This window comes from Spermophilus citellus (assembly GCF_964194105.1).
Source record: "Spermophilus citellus genome assembly, chromosome: 8".
Classification (NCBI taxonomy): Eukaryota; Metazoa; Chordata; class Mammalia; order Rodentia; family Sciuridae; genus Spermophilus; species Spermophilus citellus.
This window is the reverse complement of record NC_138189.1, coordinates 7,086,736-7,112,932: the sequence shown is the minus strand read 5'-3', so window position 1 is coordinate 7,112,932 and position 26,197 is coordinate 7,086,736.

Below are 26,197 nucleotides of genomic sequence, written 5' to 3'. Positions count from 1 at the left end.
TAAGCCATAATGGAAGGCCAAATATAAAATATTAGAGACTAATAGTGAATTTAGTTAATAATGATGTACTCTGTTACCTGTGAATGTTCCAATCAAATCAAACTTAAGCATTCTCAATTAAAAATAATCACCGATTTTATGTATCCTTGAAGGAGTTCAAAACACAATTTGAGTCTAATGTATGAAAGATGATATATCATGAGCTATGTAATGCTTTAAATAATCAATAAAAAAAAAGTAAAAAAAAAAATAATCACCGATGAGGTGATATGTTAATTAAGGTGATCATTTCACAGTGTTGTGCATGTATCTAATCATTGTGTTGCACAAGTTATACATGTACAATTTTTATTTGTCAATCATACTTCAAAAAGGCTAGAAAATGGGGAAAAAGAATCTCAAAGTAGCTCAAGTTCTAAGAACATAGATACTCTTCTGTTTTTCTCTCTCTTCCTTTCTGTCTCTTTCTTTCCATCTCTCTTTACCTCAACCTTCCCCAAATATATATAAATACCTTGAAAATACTGGAAAACTAAATTAAACTAAAATAAAATAATAAAAGAATACCATGGAAGACTAGAAAAATCAAATAGAATAAATAATCAGATTTTCAAAGACTTTCTTAACAACAAAATATTTTAATATTTCAGAACTATGAAATACAATTTACTAAAAATACATTTTACTAAATAAAGAACAAGTAACTATGCATGAAAAAGCAGATTTTAAAAATATTTAAATAGAACAGGTATCTGCAGTAATTAAAGTTTGTAAACAAGATAGATGTGTTAAGTGAAAGATTTACTAAGGAACTGAAGGATTCAGCAAGGAATTCAGCAAAGAAAGATGTGAAAGAGAAAAGAAAGTGTGAAGACCAGGCATGCTCTAGTCATCATCAGAAGATGGTAGAGATGAACTGAGATGCTAGAAACAGTGGAGAATCACTGAACAGCAAAACACAACTTCAGATGCCACAATCCAAAGAACTCAAGTAAAATGAACAAAAGCAAACACACCCCCAGAGGCACCCAGGAAGACTGCAGCACACCACTGCAAGTGAGATTTTAAACATGGCCAACATTATAAAGAGATGTCACCTTGAGAAAGGACTAGTCTCATAGATGGCCTCTTAGCAGGCACATCAGAAGGTGGCCATCAAAGAACAGGACAGGAGACATTCAGGATCCCAAAGAATTCAACTGTAGACCTCAAATTCCACCGGGAGTGAAATCTTTTCTTGAGCCTAGGTAAAATGAGACAATTTTCAAAAACTTATAACTGAAACAACTTACCTCAAACAACCTTTAGCCAACTATGTTTTGCAGTTTGTGTTTCATAGATAGGAAAGTTGATGTAACATGGAAGATCTGTGTCACAAAAAAAGGGGTGGTGAGCAGATATGTAAAAAATAAGCTGGTGATGGAAGGTGAACATGAACGTTATACAGCAGGAGCTACCTACCGTGCCTGATTGTTGGCATTAAAGCAAACAGCACCCCAAAAATATTCAGAACAAAAAGAACACCTAAGTTGGAAGGAAAGTCAGTTCTCTGCAAACATTAATAAGTAAATAATCCTCTCTGATCATTAATCAGCAGTAAAAGAGCAAAAGTCATTGAAATAATGTGGTACAATACCAAGGTAAATCTGAGTGAAGAAGAGTATGGGATCATTTGTAGTGCTCTGTTTTCACAATTTTCTTGTATGTCTGAGCCTCACCGGTCAACTGACCAATTAAATGGGGCATGTTGGGGGTAAGGCCCAAGAAGGAGCAAAGATCAGTCCTAGAATCTGGGTGAGACAGGAGTATGGAGAAGCCATATGCTGAAATGGAAACCTGGAGACAAGAGGTTGGGGAGGGAAAGCCAGAGTTCTGTTTTGGACTTGTCTGGTTTGAAATGACCATCAGGGCTACTTCTGTTAGTGGACACTGGGCAAGGAAGTTAGCCTGTGACATCCTAGGGATTACAAACACTGGGTCAGCTGGACGCAAATGTGAAAGCAGACTTTGGGCTATGTGACCTTAGGCACAACCCCTTCCTCTCCAGCCTCCCTACCCCATCTGCAAAAGTTAATGTGAAGATGAAATGTGATGGTGTATTTTATGCTTCTGGCACATTGTAGGTACTTAAAATTACAATGACTTTTTCCCTTCCAGTGTTTACAATGAGAAAACTAAAGCTTGAAAGAGGAAGGGCGTCACCAGAGGGGAGGTCACAGCAGAAAAGAGATAAAGAAAACCCCCCTTTATTGACCCAAAATTCCAATTACCTTTCCCAGGCTCTCTTTGTGGACTTATTGTATCCTCAAGTGGGCTGATAATCATGGGTGACACATTTTGCTGTTCTTCAAAGAGCATCCCATGCTATGACAGGTGAGCATTCTTGTATCCAGGTGATACCTGTGGGGCAGGGAGGCAAGAAAAAAGAAAAAAAGGTTAGATGTTTAAAAAGAAAATAGGACGTGGGCAGTCAAAGCACAGAGCTCCCTAGGGGGTCAAAATCCAGAGCTCAGGGAAACCTGGGCCTGATCTTCCAGCTCCACTTGGCACCACCAAGTGCTCACCCCGCACCTTTGTGAGTTATCCAGGGGGCGACCTTCATATTCCTCCCATTGTGCTGGGGTAGAAAAAAATGGGCTTTGTCTGTTTTTATCCTCAAATCCCAACAAAGGCCAAAGTGATATAAGTAAAAATGAAAGAGGGGAAAAGTAAATGTCTAGTTGAGACAAAATGAATCCATTTTGTTCAAAAGGTTTTAAATCATTAAAGAATTCCACTTGAAAACATAGCTCTGATTTCAAGGGGCACACCGTTTCAGAGGGGCAAATTCTGTGGGGGCCATTTTTCTCCCCCCCCCCTTCATCTCTCCCTTCCTCCTCTCCTTACTCCTCTTCCTTCTTTCCTTCTTCCCTCCCAACCATATCTCTGTCTCTCTCCTTCTCTTACTCTCTCGGGTATCAATCCAATGTTCTAAAAATGTCATTTCCGAGAGCAGAGTGAACATCTACTCTTTGAAACCTTTATTTTGCAGTCTTTCTTTATGTCATGTTGGAAGTGAAGTGTCTCTTTAACTCTTGAAAATGCAGAATTTGTATACCAGAACAATGTATTCTCAGAAGGGGTGGCACACATAACATTTGTCAGATGAAACGGTAAATGTTAATCTGGGTCCAATTCCAATTTCACCTTTTCCTTGCTATATCATCTGGGGCAAGCCACTTTGAGTCTGTCATATAAATGGGCCAGACATGGCCCCAGGGTATTGACCCCAAATGGTCTCCATGTGGTTTACTTCTTCCCAGCAAGGTAGGATGATTAACCTAAACCTGCTGGTGTCAAACTCAAATTCTACATATTCAATTTCTTTAAATATAACAAAATAAACAACTTTTAGCCACTTAGAGCTTGCCTCCCTTTGGTGCCCTGAAACCCACACTCAACATCTGCTAACTAGAGATAAGCCAGAGCTTGTAGCTTGACCCTCCACTGGGAGCTACCAGACCCAGAGTCTTCACCTGCTTCTGAGAGACAAGGAGCACCACTTGGACAGGTAAACTCCCTCTATGACTTTCTGTCCTCCCAGAGGGTCCCTTGACTCGTTTCTTTTCTGGTGGTGGCTCTGCACCCCAGTCTAGAAAGGCTCTGTCCAAGAACAACCAACAAAGAGCTGTATTGGTGCCCCTCCTGGGATGACCCTTCCTGGATCTACCCTGAAATCCTTCAACTCAACAGAGTCTTATTCATAAAAATGAGGAAATACTACTTATCCAATGGCATTGTTTGGAAAGAACCTAGTATCACACAGGAAATATGACCGGAGGTCACAAAATGTGAGACCTTTCCTCTGTAATTTGTTCATAGGTGGTGCCAGGGCACCACAGAGAGGAAAGTGAAGAGACAATGAAAATTATTCTTCCATTTGCATAAACATTGGAGAATCCCCTGTTAGTGACTGGAGGAACAGGGTTGCAGAGGGGGCGTGGGGCAGTTTGGATCAGTTGGTTCTCAAAATCATTGATAAGAACTGTCAGATATCAGTCTGGCTGGGTGGGACACATCTGTTATCCCAGAAATTCCAGAGGCTGAGGCAGGAGGATCAATAGTTCAAGGCTAGCCTCCGCAACTGAGAAAGACCCACAGCAACTTAGTAAGAAACTGTCTCTAAAAATAAATAAATAAGAGCCGTGGAAGTAGCTCAGGGACAAAGCTCCCCTGGGTTCAATTTCCAGTACCAAAAAAAATAAAAAAATAAAAATCTGTCAAATTTCTGTATTGCTTTGAACACTGAGGACACAGTGTTGAGAGACTGAATTCATTCACATTTTCCGTAGGACGAAGGTTAGCTTTGAAGATGACATAGCGTTTCTTTATGGGAAAGGATACAAGGAACATTTTTAGAAATGTGTTGCAAATGCAGATGAAGTAAGTAGGTTCATCTCTTCCTTTTGATTGATAGGAACAGGCCAGCAAGCAGCAGAGCAAGCAGGTCTACTGTTGCTTCCTGGGTTGTGGCAGTAGATGTGCAGGACATGATAGGAATACACAGGACAAATGCCTTCTGAGTGGAGCGTGCTCCAAGGCACGCAACTCACCAAATGACCAGAACTGCTTCTGCTCCCAAGATATGCCAAGATGTTCAGCCAAATGCTTGTAGTTGCAAAATGCACAAGTTTATATCCGAATCCAAGGCTTCACTTCTTCTAGGAACCCATCTGAACTCCTTGTCTGACCACAGCGGTGGTGGCTGCGCTCAATGTCATGGTACTGTTACCTTGAAGGAATGCCTCTGGGTGTCCAGGACATAGGCTTATATTTGGACCCCATGATTTCTGTGATACTAAATTTCTTCTTCTACAAAAATAGCACTTAGAGATCTCTAGTAACATTTCTAAAAAGCAGTTCATAATATTCAATCAAAGCAAGAGATTCATTGAAAAATACAAAAGGCAACAAAGAGGAGTTGATGGAGAGGGACTCAGGCCTGTGATGCCATCTGTTAGCTGGGAGAGGGTGCTCTGGTGGGTGGGCCCTTGGTCACCACCCACTCCTTCAGGCCAGGATCACTGTACATGTCCACTCAGTCGTGATCAGGCAAGTAATACAAAGAGGACCGCTCCCATGCCCTCTGCTCCAATCATATCCTCTCTTCCACACGGTGGCAAAGAGCCTCCTCTATCAGTTCTTCAGAGACAAGTAACTGGGTGGCAAGGAGTCTGGGCCACGTGGCCTGGCAGGTTATTCCATCTTGCATGGTCGTCATTCTGGGTGTCTTCTTCTCCTCTCACACTGGAAGCCTCCCTGGACACTCATGGTCTTCCTTACCTTTTTTGACCTCTCCTGATTTTTACACCTGGTCCCCAGGCTGGTGGATGACTGTTGGCCCTGCAGAACAGAGACAGAAGTTTCATTGATAGATCTGCAATGGACCCTTGGGACCACATGTGTCAGCCTCATCACATGTGTGTGCATGACTTGGATTACTAAGAACGACATAGATGTACCGCTTTATCAATATCTCACAGCCCCTCCTCCAGTGACTAGTGTGTGGTGGCAGACTCAGAGTCATGATAAATCTCAGAATTTGTAAATATGTTATTAATAAACCAGATCCATGAAAAGCACTGTGCTGTGGTCTAGTTAAAGGTGCCTTCTAACTCTAGTTAGTAAGCACTCTCATTTATTAGTGTCCAATTAACCCATTCATAAACCAGTCAATTAGGTAGCAGGGTTTTCCCCATAGTTTGAATATTATTAACTGTTTCCTGGTGAAATATCTGGCGAATAACATTCAAGAAGGTATCTTTTCTGCAGGACTTATCTGGGCCTTTTGTTTGTTGTAAAACCCAAGATGATAAGACAGTAAGCAGGAGTAGGTAAATATATTTCTCAATGACCTCATTCTTGGATGGAGTATCACTTAGCAATGAACCCTCAGAGCATGTGCCAGGATTCCTTCATCTTCTATTCACTGCTGCAGGATTCTTCTGACTTTCCATAGTCTCACTTATAAAACGAATATACAAAGTCCTGCTTGTTGTACACACAGAAAGGTTGCATATGTTTCCATCATGAAGGAGAGGCAGCCTCAGCTCTCCTTGGCAGATGGGAATGTGGAGCTAGAGAGCAAAGAGGAGCAGAGGGGGGTCCATGTGCCAGTCCCTGGACCTACGTTGCTGGTCTGTGGTTAAGTACAGAAAATTAGAATCATTCAGAGCATCAAGCACATGATCAGAGGACTTAAATCATTTTCTTTTGTATTTTATAAAAACAAATTGGGATAAAAGGCAAATCAAAACCTGTCCTCTCCAGACAGTTTAAGAGATGCTGCTGTGTAGCCCATCCAATCCCTTATTCTAAGAGACTCTTAAATATTAGACAACCACAAAATGTGTTTCCTTTTCAATATTTGAAAACTCCTCTTTTCCGGAGCTTTCCTGGACTGGAGCTGCGTGGATGTGGGTATTGTGCAACAGATGGTGTGTGCTGCCTTCCAAACGCTGTGGGCAGGCTCGCCGTGGTGTATGTAGGAAAAGAGCAGCACCGTGGGTGGGTGGGGGGTGGGGTCTGCAGGCCAGTGACTTTCTTTTCCACCCAACTCGGATCTCTCTGTCCTTCAGTATCTTCAAGTTTCTCCCTTCCAGCCCACAGTGCTCAGCGCGGTTTAGCCTCTTCCCCTGGCCGCCCACCTAGCAAGTCTTGCACAGGGCTGGCCCGTCCTGTTGTTGCCTCTTGTTTGTGTGTTGTTTGTTTTGTGTTTTATCAGAGGGAACTGGAGCAGAATCAGCACTGATGAAAATCCCACTGGGAGGGCAGACCATGGCCCAGAACAGGGCCTGAGCAGGTTTGAGAAGGACGGCAGCCAGAGTGACTACCAGGACATGAGGCTAAAGGGACATGAATTCCAGGAAGTGGGTCAGTGCCAAAGAGAACACTCAGATAAGTGGGTGACTTCAGTGGAAGGTCCCCCTGGGAGGAGACTGGAATCCAGGAGGACCTCATGGAGAAGAGTGTCCCCAGGGGTCAAGCAGTGTCTGCCCACAGGGTCCTCTCCATGCTCCTCTAGGCATTGACCCTCTTAGGGGAGCACACTCCACAGATCACATCTTCAACTGTGCTCCCGGACCCTGTTTTCCATTTTAGTGCAGTCCAGGGGACGGTGCGGTTACCTGCCTCTGGCTCCCCGTTCTGTGTGTCTGTGTGAGTGAGGACTGTTGCTGTTGCTAAGCTAATGGTTTTGTGACTATCAAGCAAAGTCTGAGGAAGAATTGTCCTTGATATGAGTAAAATGCAGGCTGCTGATGGTTTTTAAGATGGAGTGTGCCCAGTTACACATGGTAGGTTGTAAAGACCCTGTGGATATTATATTCTAAAATAGCCTCAGCATCCATTCACCCAAAGCAGAGGATCACACCAAGAAGACAATAAGGAAAAGGCAAAAATGCCAAAGGAGGAAGATGTAAATTCACACAGAGTAAATCTCCTGCTGTCAGAAGCTCAGGTTCTATTAGGAGAGATGGCAAGGTTTGATTGTGTGCATGTAATAAAAAATATTTCAGGCAAATATGTTTCATATATACCAGGTATGTTTGTATAACCACTCAGAAAAAAGCACAGCAAAAATAACTCCTTTAAAATTAGTGTGAAGTTGTTTTTCTGGTTTTTATCCATCCATCCACCCACCCATCACCCACACAGTCCCCCATCACCCATCCATCTACATCCATCCATTCTGTCATCCATTCAGCCATCCATCCATCCATCCATCCATTCATCCATCCATCCACCCATTTGTCCACTGGTCTACCCATTAGTCCATCCACCCAAATCCACCCATCCATCCATCTATCCATCCACCCACCCCCACAGCCACCTATCCATCCATCCACCCTCCCACCCACCCATCCTCACTGTGTGTCCTTTCCTAGGCTGTTTTCTTCACCATACTGTATATGTTCCTCTGAAGTTATTGTTAAATATTTGCAGATATAAGACGGGATGAGATTGGTCAAAATATACTAAAACTGGTTTTAATCACACACTGGCTTCAATGTGTTGCTTTTAATAACACATTGGTTTTAAGAATCTATTTCTTCCTCCAGCAAGGAAATTTAATTTTAATCATTTCAGAATAAACATAAGGATTTCAAAATTTTCTCTGTCACACTGGGAGTTTCGTCTGATCTTAATCACGTCTCCAGGTTGATTTTAACTTCAAACCTCAGGGCAGTGGGCGATGCCAGTCATGTTGCCAGTCATGTTGCCATCTATCCTTTCTGGCATTTGCTGATTTTGCCCATGTTCCTCCTCGCCCTAGTCACTGGTCCACAATGATCCATCCTAATCCTTCCTTGCTGAAGCTCAGGAGTTTGGCCCACCTGCTTCCTCAGCCCGCTCTGACCCTTACCAAAGACACGGGCATGCTTCACCCTCTCCTCTGATGTCCTGTAGCTGGGGAAATTCAAGAGCCCAGATCAGCGCCTCTTCCTCCCTTTATGCACCCCGTATTGACTCAATCACTGACAGGCATGCAAGGGAATTTGCTAGACTGATGGCCAATCCCCAAGACTTGAGTTGGTCATGACAATCATCCATTTGGCTTTGGTTTGTTGGACCTTCAGGTATGTCTCCACATTCCCTATGTTGGTACTTTGCAATTGTGCCTCCTCTAAAGGCCCAAGATGGAGAGCGAATCCAAGACCTCGGTCTTATTTAATTACCTCCATATCCAAGATTTTGCCTGCCTTCATGCATTTTTCTTTCCTTTTTTATACTGTTTTTTGCTATTCACTCATTTTCAACTTTTTTCCTACTCTTTATTTTTTTATTAATGTGCTATAATTTTATATACTATTAGGGTTCATTTTGACATACATGCATGAAATATAATTTACTCCACGTCAGTCCCCAGCTCTTCCTCTGTCTCTTTCCATCTTCCTCTCCCTGATCCCCTTCCTCTACTATATCGGGTTTCCTTCTATGTATTTATAGTTTTTTTTTAATTAATGCTTTATAGATAATATGTTCCTTCTTGTCCTAGTCACTGGTCTACAATGACTATGATGCAATTGACTATGATGCATTCAGACATGTGCACAGCATAATTTGGTAATTTGATTTTTGATTCTGCCCTTCCACCCTTTTTCTCTCCTTCCTCCCTCCCTCTCAATACCCTTCTTCTGCTATACTGATCTTTTATTTTCATAGAGTCTCCCCTGCCTCGCAACTGATATGAGAACACTATCAAATTTAAGGTCAGAAAAGTAGCTCTTTTTATCAAGTCTTCATAATCTAGTAGATGCAGTGTATACTTTATGTTCTGGGTTTTCAGTATTTATGAAAACCCAAAATAATTTTTTTAAAAATTTGAAATAAAAAATTCACTACCAAAATTATTATTTATGCCCCAAGTTTCAAAAGATGACTTGGAAAAAAATCAAAAATTGAATATTGACTTGTGTGTGTGTGTTGTGTGTGTGTATTTCTCTTAAAATAACCTCCTGATTTGGGGCACTGATGCCCAGGAGTACAGGGATGTCAGGAGTGGGGAAACTTCATTAATGTCTCAACTCATCACCATTCTCTGGCTTAATCCTGAGCTGGCTTCACCCCTGCAGCTACACCACTTGTGCTCTAGGCTTCTGCTTTATCCAGTCATTCTCAGATCTGCTGAAACCTGCCAGGATAACGTGACTTTGAACAAAGCCCTGCATTCGTTGTCAACAGTTTTCTCTCCATAGAAAACTCCTACACCTTCTTCCAAACCCAATTCCAGCATATATTTCTCAACTGAAATGAATGCTTTCTTACCTCCAAGGCCTACATTTAGAGCTTACAATATCCCCAGTGACTTAATACAGTAAAAGGTATGTGATTGATACCAGAATTCAGGAGAAGAAATGAAAGGAGGGAAGAAAGAAGGAAGAGTTTCTGAGAGAGAAGGAGCAGATAAAGGAGAAAAAGTAAGTTTTGTTTTATGCCCAGGAGAGTAGTATCTGGCGAACCATAAAGGAAAGATTGCCTGTCGCTACATTATCCCAGTCGTGGATCACATAATTCACTTCAATTACTTCATTAGTCATGATAATTTTGTGCTCCAGACTTCCCAGGACTCCAAGCTATAGAAACTGTCAACAACTTTTCCCAGATTCTTCGTCCACTAAGGGATGGAACCAAGTGAGGTCTCCAAAGACACTTGATCATTCAACTCATACCTAGGCCCACAAAGCTCCACTGGAGGAAGCTGTACCTAAGGCTGGAAACCATCACCTTGATACTCGTCATAGACACTCTTCTAGTGGCCTCCTTGGCTGCTCAGTGCTTCTTCAAGCTCTCTTGAAAGTCCATCTGCCACTGACTTAATTCTCCTTTCCCAGCCTGGGACTTTTTTTTTACTGGATATTTCTTTTCTCTAGTCCTGAAAAACATGTGATCTGGCATCACAAATACTACTGGAATCAAAATCCCATCATACTGTATTTTCAGTGAGCTACTTCAGCACTTGAAACTTATTTAACAAATGTAGTTTGTTGTGAAGATCAAAGGAGATAATTTTCATAAACTACATTACAAATGGCAGCTTGTAATCACATCCTCCACTAAGGTGCTGGTAGTGGTGGCTGTCTAGAGGTCAAAGCTTGTCTGTTCCATGTGGCCAAAGCACTTCTAATTTATGAACTGGTTAAAAGATGAGAACTATTTTAGTTCAATTCTGTTGTTTGTACCTGAGAAGAACAACTTAGAGAAGAAAAAGTTTATTTTGGCTCATGGTTTCACAGATTCAGTCCATAATCAGAGACTTCATAGCCTGAGGTAAGGCAGAACATCATGGTGGAAGGGCCTGGTGGAGGAAAGCAACTCGGTACGTAGCAACCAGGAAGAGAGAGAGAGAGCTCCACTCATCAGGAACAAAACATAAACCTCAAAGTCACACCTCCACTGACCTATTCTCTTCAACCTCACACTACCCACCTACAGTTACCACCTAGTTAACCAATATGAATTGATCTATCCATTGACCAAGTTAAAGTTGTCATAATCTAATCATTTGACCTCTTAACATTCTTACCTTGTCTCACACATGAGCTTTTGGGGGATACCTAATATCTAAACCAAAATAATATCTAAACCAAAATACGAACACTGTGAGGATTTCATAAGAATCAAGAACAAAGTTCTCGGGTACCATGATGACAGAATATGGAAATAAAGTTGATTGAAGGATGTTTTGAAAGGAACACTAGGCTTCACCTTACTGCATGACATGGCTTCTCTCTGCCTCCCCAGTAGGTAGCTCTGAGGAAACACAGACGTAAAACCATGATGATATGGGATTTTTTCCCCCTAAGTTCATGCCTGATGGAGAAAATTCTGGATCAAACATCTTCTAAGTCAAGCATGTCTAAAAAAGATGGGGGGAATGATGTGACCTATTATCCTCCTCATCCTTAGGAAAGCCACGTGAAACTTGGCAGGTAGAGTTTGGCATGAGCTCAGGAGCCAGCTGTGTTAAAGTTAATTTCTACTGAAAATAATCACAAAACAGTGAAGAAGTGGTTCCTGTAAATATATGGGAAATGGGATCTTTAATTAAATATGTGAACAGTATCCACTGATACTGGAAGAGACTATCTCTGTACTTCTCCAAGGATCAGAATTTGGAGCATGTGTGGTTTACAGAATATGAGAATCACATCATCAGTAATGTTCAAGGTTATTAGGGCAATAACCTGATGGATGAAATTCTGATCAGGGGCAAGGAGGAGACATAGTTCTAGGGGTATGTTATTTATCTTAGATGAGTATGTTTGCATGTCACTCAGTTCATCTGGAAGCATCCAAGTCACATGGTCATTGATAACCCACGCAGCCCAAAGTATCTTAACCAAACTGTGCCTGTCAACTCTTCAACAAAACATTACCTTCAAACCAAAGAAGTCTGAGGTCACTTCCAGATATAAAATTCAGGAAACACAACCAATCCAATGCCCTTTTCATTCTGTTCCGTGTGTGTGTGTGTGTGTGTGTGTGTGTGTGTGTATTTTAAATCATAGAATCCGTTGCAAGTATATTACATTTTCCATTATTTTGTAGAGCCAGGTACTTAAGGAACATATTTTTGAGCAGAGTAAAAGGCCAACCTCTAATCCCAGAAATAAAATACAATCAGTTTAAAATATAGGTTCAATATGATGATTCTAATGCTAAATCATACTAAAAATAAAAAAATAATAATTTTTCATAATAGACTATAACATCCAAGGCAGAATTATGCTTAAGGCTAACTACATCTGATAGCAAAAAATGAAAAATAGAAAAACTATGGCACATCCAGATATAAATTATATAATACAGACACTTGAAATGATGAATATTCTCAGCAATTTTCTTTTGTTTATTAGGCCCTGAGAATTCATAGTTGATTTCATAGATGATTGGATATTACTTTAAATATAGAAGAGACATTTGAAATACTCCAAAAAGAAAAAAAAATAGACATTGTTATTTAAAAATGAAGTTAAGGCTGATTATGCTCTGTTCACTGTAATAGATTTCATTCAATAAATTTCCAATATACTGGTGGGAAGAAAAGATATGCTTTTTATTATACTCTGTTAATAGTCCAAGGTGTGTCTTTCTGTTTTACAGGAAACACCCATTCTTCATGCAACATGTCTAGTTTGTTTTTGCAGATCTCAGAGTAGCCTTGATTCTCACGAAATAAAATTGTTAAAGAATAGAGACTGCTAGCAGGAGAATAAAAAAGGTATAAGTACTTAAAATTTAGAATTTTTGAGGATAGAAACAGAAGTAAATATGGTATTTTGATGCAAACTGAAGAAAGACATGGAATGATTGGGGTTATGGAAGATTTCTTGAGGGAGGTGATGAATGAGAGGAGGGTTAAGTTATCTAGGAGAAGAAAACAGACCAAGCTAGATGTGTTTGATACTGGCAAGGAAAGGCGAATGTGCTTCCATAGCTACCATTCTATAAGTCTGAAATCGCAGGTAGTAAGACGGTAACCATTTGGGTTTCATCTCATGGTAGCAGGAGTCCCTCCAGAGGGGAACGGAAGGGTCAGGATTGAAACATGGCACAGAAGAAGGAGGACAGATTTTCAATTTTTTATACCTGGGTTTGAACAGTGTCTGTACTTTTGCTGTTTTCAGTTCATTGCAGTCTCTCAGGTCTTGTCTCCCAGGCTGTGTCTATTGTCACCTAGGCCTGAGTCATTTATTCACTCTTCATTCCTCTAACCAAACACTCTTATTGGGTATTCATTCAGTGTCATATCTTCCTCCTTATGATGGAGAGTGAGCAAGGAAAAAGCACCCAAGAAGTCCAGTGTTTTGGTGCTTATCGTCTTGAGAGAGAGCAAATGATCAAGTATGCAAAAACTGCCGTATAATAATTTGATTGGTGCATAGCTGGAAGGAGACAGTCACAGCACAGTGCTGGGGTGAAGCGCACCGATGAATAGGATATGCTACTGTGGTAGGGTAGCTAGAAACGGCCTCTCTGGAGAGGTGACATTTGAGTTGAGATCTGAAGGATGAAACTGAACTATTTTTGCTGAGATTTGGCACAAGATCATCCTAGATATAGAAAAGAGCAGGTGCAATGCCCTTAGAGAAAAGCAAGAGTGGCATTTTCAAGAAATAGGAAGAAAGCAAGTGCAGCCAGCGTGTCATGGAAGACAGGCGTGACAGGAGGCAAGGTCACAGAGGCAAGGTCACAGAGGGAGGAGATGTCCAAGGGCTACTCTGGCCAGGAGTCTGCAGGTGATGGTGAAACCAATGGGGAGCACTCAGGAATTGCTAGAAGGGAATGGTGTGGTCAGATGTGCATTGTTAAGGGTTCCTGGATAGGTACAGTAAGGAAAGAACCTCTCTGAACATCCTCGAGAATTCTTACCATACTAGAATCGGGCATTTGTACTGGAGAAGCCTCCAGTACATCTTGTTGGCTTCACTCATTGGGATGCTGAATTCAGTTTTCCCATGATTTTGAAGGTCCCTGATCACTTGGAGCTGCTGGGGCACAGGAAGAGGTGGCCACATATGGAGCATGTAGCAGTGACTCTCCTGCATTTACCCTCTACTCCCATTGCTGGAGGAGTGTGGTTCATGGGAAAATCACATCCATTTAATTATAGGTAATGTCTACCTCCTGCTCCTCTCCTAAGATCAACATTCAATTAACAACCATCAAAAACATCTGCCCTGCTATTGCCCCTGGATCTTAAGTCAATCCAAACAGATTTAGAACATTCTCATCTCAGGGTGGAATCCACTAGTCCTCCTTCTCTAACATGGCATTCCGTCTCATCGCTGGCCTCTGATTCACACATGGGATTCCTACCTTATTGGCTGTTACCTTGGCCCTATTTCTAAATTCTTGTTATAGAAATGAAGAACAGGCATCGCTGTGGTTCCAAGTAAAGGGGCAGCAGAAATGATCATTTGTATTCTATCTGGGATATCAAAACTAGTATAAAGAATAAAGCCAAAATGTGTGATCATTTCTCCACTCTTCCAATCATCGAATGTAACTCAGACATGGCTGTGCACTAAGAGCTCTGCTAGGGACCATGCCAAGTGCTGGGAAACAGAAAACGGAGGCGATTCCTCATTTCACAGAGATTGACTCAGTGGCAGGAGATAATGAGGGGAAGCAGGCAAAGTACAAAAGGGAAGAATGAAATCAGAGAGGCCAGGCAAAGAAGTTATAATGTGTCTAATGTGAAATATTTAAATCGCAGAACAAGGAGAGGGATTTGCTGTGAAGGAGAGACAGAGGAACTTCCTAAAAAGAAGTTCTGAGGCAGCAAAGGGCCCCAGGTCACAGAAACTTTGTTGGGAAACCCGCTTAAGAAAGGGCCAGTGGAAGCCTGGAGTGAGTCCAGACTCCCATCTTGGGAACTAACCTTGTACTTCCTAGTCATTCACCACCAGAGACCCTGCTGAACTTTTTCTGCCCACCGATGACCTGGGATTTCTCTTCCAACTTCCCTCTTGTGCCTTTTCCTTTGACTGATGACTGTGTTCTGAGTCCTTGATTTTTGAAGCAGTATCCTCTTGGCCTCTGGCCTGATCCTTCCAAGCCCACTGCATTTCTTAACCTCAGGTTACAAGGTTGAGGTTGCCACCTTTCACAGTTCACAGGGTCTACCTTCTGATGGGGAACTTAACCTTCTTTTCTTGGTGTCTTCTTCCAAGTGCTTACCTCCCTTCCTCCAAGGTGCTTTTAGAGTCTTGGCCCTAACTCTTGTTCCAGATCACAGATCTAACCCCAATCAAGACCCAGGCTCCCCCTTCCCATTGTTTTAATGACAATAGACATGTACTTTTGGCCCTGCCCCTTTGACTTAGAAAAGTCCCTTTAAGTTTTTCTTCTACCATTCCATTCCCCAGACTGCCTTGCCTTTTTTTTCCCCCCCAGAATCTTTGGAGTAAAAGTCTCAAAAAATGAGTTCTTAAATTTTGACAGACTAAAAAAAAAAAAAAATTTTGACAGACTTTCCTGTACTCATCAGAAGAAAAAAAAAAACAATAACAATAAAATCAAACAAGCAAATGAACAACAAGAAAAAAACCAGTAAAGCACCTGGGATCAGTATGCCATTCTCAAGGCATGAAGAGTTTTGCAGGTAAAGAATTAATTCACGTCAAAGTGGTCTCCCAGTTGGTAATGACAATCGCTGGTTAACGAATTTGATTCCTTCTTTGTCTTACATCAGAAACTGCAAATGGAAGATTAAAAAGTGAGGGTGAGGGGAGCCCTGATCAGAAACCAGTCCACTGGCTCCAATAAAGCTTCATGAGCCCAAAACAGAGCTCCTAAGAGAATACGATTTAGCAGCAGCAACCTTTCTCTCTGCTGAGAGAAACTGAAATCTGAAAGATGAATATGGGCCCCTGGGCCATGCATCTTTGGAAGACACCTTCTTTAATGAGTGAGGAAATCATTCAAAAATGTAAACCTAACTCTGGTTTCCCAAGCCTGTGCATAAATCAATATATACCAAATGGCACGCTATTACATGAAAAAGAAATGTGTCTTATTTCTGGAAAATATAGAGCCAGACGATGAGTCTGAGCATGGCTTTACATATCACTTTTTTGCTTACTCCTCCAAGAGATAGAAACATTTATACTCAACAAGGAAAAGGAATATGATAGTTTCAATGCAGGAAGCAAATACATCTGAAAACAAAATTGGATCACTGAGTGAATTGTTCACAGTGTTTGGATTAGGAACAAAAATTCATACCCACATAGGAAACATCCAGGTACTTGAATTAGAAAGTGCCCTGATTCTGATGCCCTACCATCCACTGTCTATTCATTTTATTTCTTAAATATTTCTCAGACCCATCATCCCCTATTGCAACCCACTGCCAATTTCTGAGTTCACTCTTCTTTGGACTAGGGGGAGTAAACCTAATGGTTTAACAGTTGTAAGAAATTTCTCTCAAATGGTAAAGATGGTGGCATTATTGGGGCCACTATTCATATAGCCCTGTCTTATCAAAATAAGAATATTTCAAAAGTACACCACCATGAGCACTAGCAGTTTATACAATAAATGACATATTTAATAATGGAAAACTCTTAAAATAACCATTTCAAAATTCATCCTCTTCAGTTGAATGCATTGGGTTTAAAATAATATCAATCTGCCTTATCTTTACCGTTCTTACCAGAAAGTTGTGAACATTTTCTTCAGAAGGGGCAGGGTCTCACAGAGCCTTGGATGTTCAGTTTTCTTCCTGATCCTCACATAGTCATCTATCTGGTCTCCCAAATGCCATTGTTTTCCACCTGAGTCCTTCTCACTACTTCAGCTAAAATGACCTTCCCAAATAAGCACAGTAGTCATGAGTGACATCTCCTACAGCTCCTTGATACCCTCAGAACAGCTATTGTACTCTTTCCTGGGAGAGACTGACTCTCTAGGCTCTGGGGTTCCATCCTCTGATGGTCTTATGCTGTTCTTCCTGAGCTTGCACTTTAAGACACCTCACCCCTGAAAAGGCTACTTTTCCTGTGCAAATGCTGATCCATTTGTCTTACTGTTTTAGTCAGCTTTTTTGGACACGTTTATTTGAGGGCTCACAGTTTCAGAGGTCTCAGTCCACACACAGCAGACCCCATTCCTTGGGGTTGAAGGTGAGGCAGGACATCATGGAGTAACAGTGTGATGGAGGAAAGCCCTGTGCATGACGATCAGGAAGCAGAGAGAGTCTCCAGGGGCCAGATACAAATATATACCCCAAAGCCATGCCCCAATGCCTCACCTCCTCCAGCCACACCCAACTTGTCTTCAGTTACCACTCAAGTAATCCCCACCAAGGAATTCATTCACTAATTGGGTTAAGGCTCTCACAACCCAATTATTTCTCCTCCAAACCTTCTTTCATTGTCTCACACATGAGCTTTTGGGGGACTCCTCACATCCAAATCATAATACTTACCATAAAAAAACCCTTTCCTAGCTTTCACATCACATATCTAGTGCAACCTCTGTGTTGACTCCTCAGACTCCATTTTTACTGATGCATTCAAACAAATGATTATTGAATGTCTATTGTACATAGGGTCTGTTGCAGGAGAGAGAGAAAAACAAATAGCTAAAACCCTCTCGTTTATGGAGCATGCATTCTTAAATGTTCTTTACACTAAGCTGCTGCTGAACCTTATGTAGGAGGCCATCTTACCGTAGTAGCAGATCATATGACTTGCCTACCAAACTTTGTAGATAACCCTTATGAACATAAAAAACAGTTGTGAATAAGATTACTAGCTATAAACTAGCAACAGTCCTGTCACACCGGAAATTTGACTACCCCAACTACACAATGTGTCAATATTTGTTAGACTCTTCCAAGAAATTTCCATGAATCGCAACTCCTAGCACATACCACAGACATGGTTGGCAAGCAAAACTATATTGGTTGATTGAACAAGTGGACAAAACTTCATAGCTTTCTATTTAACCTCACATGAGTGAACAATAATGTGTTTTTACAATAAATCCTCTAATATTAATACGAATCATTTTTAGGTTATGAGTGAAAAAATTATAACTCCTATTAAATTAAGGGACACAAAAGAATGTCACTAGAAATCCAAGATTAGCTTCAGGTATGGCTAAACCATCAAATAAGATGGTTCCCTTTTTCTTTTCTCTCTCTCTCTCTCTCTCTCTCTCTCTCTCTCTCTCTCTCCTTCCCTCCCCTCCCTCCCTCTCTCTCTCTCTCTCTCTCTCTCTCTCTCTCCCTCTCTCTCCCACCATGCATCCATTTTCAGTTATGCTTCTTCATTCTTGGCCTTGTTCTTAAATAAAATTTCTCCATTTAGAGACAAGACGCTTCATAGAAGTTCTAAACTACCATGATGTTTACAGCTTATGAGCTCATAAAAAGAATGCCTTTATGAAGAATTTCAGATACTTTCAAGGAGGACTTTGATTTGCTTGGCTTGGATTATTAGTTTGTTCTGGAAACAGTAATAAGAAAACATTTCATGATATTTATGCAGTTTGTACTTTGTGCCCAGAAATGCCCTAAGACCTCTGCATAGCTTTGTGCCTGTGATTTTTGCAGTGGCTTCACAGGCCAAGGACTACTGCATCTGAGTCTCCCAGAATTAGTGGGATTCTCTCAGACTCAAAAGTGAATGATTTCTAAAGGAAGGTATTCTGTGAAGAAAAGAAAAAGTTAAACTTTATCCCAAGAAATCATTGAGTGCTACTTTAATCTAAACATTTTACAAGGTCCTGATCAAATGAGAAATGTGAATCCCTTTGGGACTGATTAATGAAAGAGCGTACATACACAATCCAGCTCACGTGCTCCCACTGTGGAAGGCTCTTCTGCAACCTGTTCCATCTATCTGAGAAGAGAGCAGCGCTCTGGGACTTGGGCTCTGGGGTCAGAAAGCAGATGTTTGAGTCTAGTTCTGACATTTTCCTAGCTATGGAATCTTGGTCAAGATAATTGTCCTCCTCATCCTTAGATCTCTCTTCCATGTAATGGGGATATTATAAGGTTACTATGAGAATTAAATGATATGATGTACATAAAGTTCTAAGCACAGTGTGAGTCTAAGTTCATACCTAAAAAATGATGGCTGTTTTTAGGGTCAGCTTCATGAATGAGTAACCCATGGGAACACACAAAGGCTGGTGCTCAGAGGAGCCCCTTTCTTGGTTTAACACAGGACTGTCTCCTTCTTGAAATTCTTAGTAACTTTATCTTTGAACACATGTTTTGTAAGTGAGGACCAATGGCACAGCAGAGCCGCAAATGTGCAGATGAATTATGAAATGCGAATTGTGCAATTGCAGCAATTAAGAAGATAAAATGAGTGCTGTTATATATACATTCAAAAGTGGCACTGCACCAGAACATGAATAGAAAAATCCATGCTAATAATTTAAAATTTTATTTTTTTTTATTGAGACTGATATTAAATAGCAACATTTAAAAAAAAAACAAGTTGGAAGATAAAGACCATAGAAGAAAGGAAAAAACCTTTAATTTTAGTATCATTATTTGTACTTCTTTTCCTGCTTTTAGAAGAGGGGAACCCATATTTACATTTGACACTGAGTCCTGCAAATTATGTAGCTGTTGCTATCATAAGTCAACTCTGACTGTTGCTATTATTAATCTTCCATCTTGAGAATGAATCAAGGCCCCCCATATGCCTCTGTTTCCAGGAAGGCTGTCCCAATCGCTCTCTCTCTTTCTCTCCCCACCCCCCACTTCTTTCTTTCCTTTTTGGCTGGCTTAAACTGAGTAGCTTTCTTCCTCGATGCCCTTCCACCATGAGATTCCTGCCTTGGAGCCAATGATCAGGAACAGAAATCTCTGAAACTATTAGCCAAAAAAAGTACAGGATAACCTATAACTTTCCTTGATTCATGAAATGATGAATATGGTTGGTTTATAAAGTTCTCTGACAACTCGTTAAGAAAAACACCCCCACAAAAACAACAGGAAAGTGTTCTTCACAAAAGAAGATATGTAATCAATGTTTTAAAAGATCACATTGTAATTTTTTTTTTCTCAGAAGTCAAAATTTGTCATTTTCCTACTATGTGGAAAAGATTTCTTGAATAATATTGTGGTAGATTAGATTGTTATTCAGCAATTATTCATTAACCTGCCACCCCCATTGACTTTGGATTTACCATGATAAATCTTGGCCTCATGGTGGGTGGATTATGTTCCCCATCCTCTGACTTGGGGGCCAATCCACATGATTTGCTTTAGTCAGTGGCATGTTAAACACTGTGCAACAGCATGGCATGTGTTCATATGGATTTCTCTCCCGCATACCTACCTTTTATCACAGGAATAGCATCTTGTAGGTGTTCTGTTGTTCAGAGAGATGGAAGACAAGCGGAGCAGACCTATGTTTTGGAATTAAGCCCAGCCCAGCTCAGCTCAACTCCAGCCAACACATAGACAAGGGAACAAGAAACTTCTTTCATTATTTTAATGTATGGCACTGAGTTAAAAGTGATTTGTTGCACAAGATTATTATAAGAAATGCTAAATGAAACAACATTTGATATTGGTGAAAAATGTTAAGAAATATTTTGGCCATTCCAATAGAAGAATTGAGAAACATGGAGGGAAGCAAGGAAGACAAGAGTAAGTTGGAGGGAGGGAAGAAACAAGGGAAGAGAGAAGAAAGAATATACAAAGGGGTGGGGAAGAGAAAGAAAAAGAAAACTAAGGTGAATTACTTTTCCTGGGTAGCATTGCCTAAAATAATTGTAATCAGGATGAAAGAAGCAAATATCAAAACCCAACAATCAATTGAAGGAATAAAAGAGAAACTAGAGTCCTGTTCCTACATGTGATTATCAGGTGGCAACCCAGAGGCTGATCAGGAGGGCAACCTGCAATCACAGAGTGTGTTCAAAAGGAAAAATTTCCTCATGCTCTGTCAGAATATCATTGATCCACACTTTACAGAGAAGAAAACAGAAGTTCCAAAGACTGCCCAAGGTCACAGGCACTGCTGAGATTTGCAGGAGGGTCTTCTGCCTACTGAGGGAATCCTTCTGTGTACCTATACCCAGTTATCCCCGGCTGGCTCAGAGTTTCTCTGCATGACTCATCAACTCCATTTGCTGAGAGGATTCAACTTGTGCATTCCTTATCAGTAGGGGACACAGGGCTTGATGATGATCACAGCTCTACTAATTATGAGCAACGAAGGCTTAGAAGACCCAACTTTAGCTTTTTCTCTGATCTTGTCAATTCCCATTATGGGGGACTGCCCAGAATATTCCAGATGAAAGGATAATAATTACTCATTTATTTAAAGGACTCAATTAGGGCCTTTCATCAAAGTGTCTTAAGTACTTGCAGTGCTCCTTCAAAGGTAGTGATGATATTTACAGAGAGCGGCAGAGATAAGGAGCTGCATATAGAGATTAAATGTTTGATACACTTCATTAGGAAGGATGCTGCCCACATGGAGAAGATGCAGTGAGCCCAGCCTGCTCTTTCTGCTCTTTGAAAGTTGCAAATAGAAAAAAAAACGGTTTGGGTTCAATCTCTCCAATCCAGCTTTTTTGGGGGATATGAGAATCCTAAGGAAATTTCAGTCAAGACTGAATTGATAGTGTGTGCAGAGGCAATTTGTACTCACTTGAGAAGGGCTGGTGTGGACAGTGGTAAATATGGCAGCTGCAGGGTAAGAAATCAAGTTTAACTGCTGCCACTTACTGGCATTGGGATCTCAGACAGGAGTTTTAATCTTTTACAACTTTTTTTTTCTTATTTTCCATTTCTCTGGTCCTGTGGTATTATTTGTAGATCTTCCATGTATGTACAACACAGATACTATGAAACCCAGTGATTAATGCAAGGAACCACTTGATTTGGACCATGTGTGTGCCAAAGTATGCAAGGTGAGCTTCCAAGGTCCTGAACAGACAGCTGCAGAGCCACGGCCTGTGATTTCAGTTCTTGGTACTTTTAGCAGTTTCCTCTGCACCTCCACTTCACCCTCTGCCTGTATTGGTGATGATCCATCATCTCAATGTCTAGAAAACACAAGTCCCCACAAGTCCCACCAACCCGGGGACTGCAGCTTGTGTGTGTTCCTAAATATGTGGGCATCCTAACCCCAGGATCCCATTTTCAGAACGTCTTTTTGCTGCCATCTCAGGTACCGATTACTCCTCCCCAGTGTACTCAGATAAGGATGGAATACTCGTGTTAAGAAATTTGAAGAGATTAGAAAAGGTGCTTATTTCAATGATATGGTTAAGGTTTAAGGAAAACAACTAGGGAAGTTTCAAATCCTGGTGCTGGAAACACCAGGGAGTTATTATCACCCACGGGTCAGAAGAAAAAAGGGAACCAACATCTACATCCAAAGAGAAAGTTACTTTTAAAGGAGCAGGGCTTTGGGACCAGGTCTCAGTCAACTTGAGCAACCCAGTCCCAAGGAGCCAGGAAAGTAAATCCTCCAACATCACTCTCATAGTGGACTCAATTTCTTACCAGTACTGTTCACTCCTTTACCCATTTCTCACAACATTTCCAAATACAACTGAAGACCCAAGGGTATGGTTGAGAAAGCCCACCCTGAGTACTCACCCAGCACACTGGGAAGGTGCAGAAAGCAGGATAGCAGCTGGTGCTCAGCTCAGTCCCATTGCAATTCTGGGCTTTGCTCAGAGATACATAAGGTAGACACATGCTGCATGTGCAAGGTGGAGGGAGAGGGTCTTCTAAGATTTAAAGACATATTATGTATATATTTTTTCAGTTGCTCTGTGGATTCAAGTAGTGCGAGTACTGCTTCTCAGTAAGGTGGGTGAAAAGGGAATTCACTGAAATTCCATGTTGGACAGTCAAAGACCCAGAAATTTGGGTGCCCTGAACAAAGGACAAGAAAGAGTACATTGAAGCCAAGCTAGTTGTGGCAGTGGCACCAGTTCACCATAGAAGGGAGGGATAGCAGAGAGGATGTGGGAGAAACAAAACAGAAAAATTTCACACAGAAAACCTGAAGAATAGAAAAGGAGCCTGAAATGAGCTGATCCAGAGGCTGTACAGGGAGCTGGCCTTTCAAAAGTGTTTTGGGAAGCAGAGAGCTGAGGCAGGGAGTCATTTTGAGGAGGGCAGGCTGAAGCTTGCTGTGCAGAAACCCAGGATAACATAGCAAATATTGTCATACCATCCCAACGAATGTCTATCATGTGCCTTAGGGTGTACAGAGCAGAACCTGATTGAAACAGGCACAGAAGATTGTACTCAAGGGGTCAGAGATTCAAGTCAGAGACATGGAGGAGATTGCAATTCACTTTCCCTTTGAGTCTGGCATTGTTCATGACTGGATGAAAATGGTTGGGAAACTGAACAGGCAAGCATGGACTCTGGACTGGAATCTGGGAAGGCCATATTCATGGGCGGTGTGGATGACCTATGGAGAGTTTAACATTTATTATTTTACAATTGTTACTATTTTTCTTGTCTTTTGAATGTTGGGGTTTATTTTCATTGTATTTTGTTTTTCTTTGTTTCTGGGATTCTAAAAGATCACAAGGTAGAGTCTCTACTGCTGATCTAAATCCAGAAAAATGACACTGCATGTTGGTTCACACAAAAACTAGCCATGCTCAAACTTCAATGATACTTTAATACACAGAATAAAAGAGACAAAACCTCCAAAGTAATGATCAGATTCCAAGAAGGAACATTTGGGTAGGGGCCATGAAGTCCTACTCATGGACATCCACTCCTATAGCCAAAAAACAGAGAATTAAGAAAAAGGCTGTAGAAGACAGACATTGAGGAGTCTCAATCTAGTTTACTCCCATATCTTTTAAAATATACAGATTTTGAATTAAACAAAAGCAACTACAGAGTGTGTACACCACATACCCTTCTGTGTACAACTGTCACATCTACAAGAAGGACACCCATCTTCTGAAACCTATAGGGAGCTCTGACACAATATACACCCTGTCAAAATTCATTAATCATTACCAAAGGACTACCAGGAAAATAAGACTACAAAACCCATTTGGAAACATGCTGAAAAATTCACAACCTGACATCCCAGAATACTATGACAAGAGAAGTCTGTGCCATGAAAACGCACACACTGAAGAGTGGAAAAAAAATCCATCCCAATAGATGAATAAACCCCAATAAAAGAAAAAACACGCAAAAAAACCCATGAAAAAAAAGGTAGCCTGATGCCTCTTAAAATTCATAATTTAGAGCAACTGACTCCAAAGATATGATGTGGATGAAGTTCCATGTAAAAATTTAAAGCAATAATATTTTAAAAATGATCAGTAATTTCCAAAAGAACTTAGAAAAAAATAACAATAAATTAAAGAAGTCAGTACAGGATATGAATGAGAAAATTCAGTAAGGAGATGTTGACAAAGAACCAATCTTGGAAATAAGTCAAATGAAAAGTTCCACTGAAAGACTCTCTAGTAGATTATGGTGAAGACAGAATCTCAGCTAGAAGACAAAGTGGCCAGATAAGAACACTCAGACAAGGTTAAAGAAAATAGGAGACACGAATATACAAGAAATTGGGGACAACATTAGGAGACTAAGGTAAGAAACATTGGATTTAAAGAGGGTTGTGTGATGAAGAATAATGGCAGGCATACTCTCTGAGGGAAACTATAACAAAAACATTTTCAAACTTTTGAGAATGAGTTCAGTTTCCATACACAAGATGCATTCAGAACCCAAATAGAGATCTAAAAAGAACCACTCCATGATATAGGTATAAATAAAATGCCTAATATACACAACTATATTTTAAAAGCCCAGAGAGGAATTCAGGTTATAATTATAGGCACCCAATCAAAATTACTTCTGATTTCTTAGTAGAAACTATAAAATCCAAGAAGGCTTTTTAATACGTTTCAAGCCCTAAAAGAAAACTGTCAACCAAGATTGGTATATCCAAAATGCTATCCTACAGAATTGAAAAAGAAATGAAGACTTAGAAGTAGACACTAAAAGAATTCATGAGCACTAAGCTGGTGCTACAGAAAATACTTAAAAAAAACACTACACAGGGAACAATTCATAAACAAACCTCAAAACTCAGAAAAGGACAAATGTTATATGAAGTGTAGCTACACACTGAGAAAAAGAACCAAATTAAACACTAGAAATAAATCAAAATGGCAGGAATTAATAAGCATCTCTCCGTCATAGCATTGAATGTATGTAGTCTCATGTCTCTAAGTAAAGCATGTAATATGACAGAATGAATTAAATAACAAGACCCAATTTTTTTTGAGAGAGTGAGAGAGGAGAGAGAGAGAGAGAGAGAGAGAGAGAGAGAGAGAGAGAGAGAGAATTTTTAATATTTATTTTTTAGTTCTCGGTGGACACAATATCTTTGTTGGTATGTGGTGCTGAGGATCGAACCCGGGCCGCACGCATGCCAGGCGAGCGCGCTACCGCTTCAGCCACATCCCCAGCCCAACAAGACCCAATTGAAAGTTGTTTTCAAGAGACTCACCTTACAAGCAAACAAAGCTACAGGCTGAAAGTGAAAATATGGAAATGAACATACCATGCAAATGCAGACCCAAACAAGCAAAAGTAGATACTCTTATATCTGGCAAAGTAGACTTAAGGCCAAGATTAATCAGAATAGATCAAAAAAGTAACTTCATAATGATAAAAGGAAAAATCCAACATGATGCATTATACACACACACACATGCACACACACACACACACACACACACACACACACATTACCCAAATTAAAGACTCAAGTAGCCCCCAGTACATTAATACTGGGTGATTTCAGCACACTTCTTTCACCAACATATAGGTCATTCAGACATAATTCATTGAAGACTCTTCAGACCTAAAAAATAGTGTAAATTAAAAACAGTGACATCTATAGAATATTTCATCCTGTAACAGACAAATCCAACTTTTTCTCATTGACTCCTGAAACCTTTAAAATAAAAAAAAAATATATATTCAGCCACAAAACAACACCCAGAAAGTGCAGTGAAACTGACATAACTCCTTGTATCTCAACCAATCATAATGAAATCAAACTAGAAATCAAATCACAAACACACCAAAAAAACCTGCAGAAACTATATAAACACATGGACATTAAATGATACACTTTTTAATAATGAATGAGTGATAGAAGAA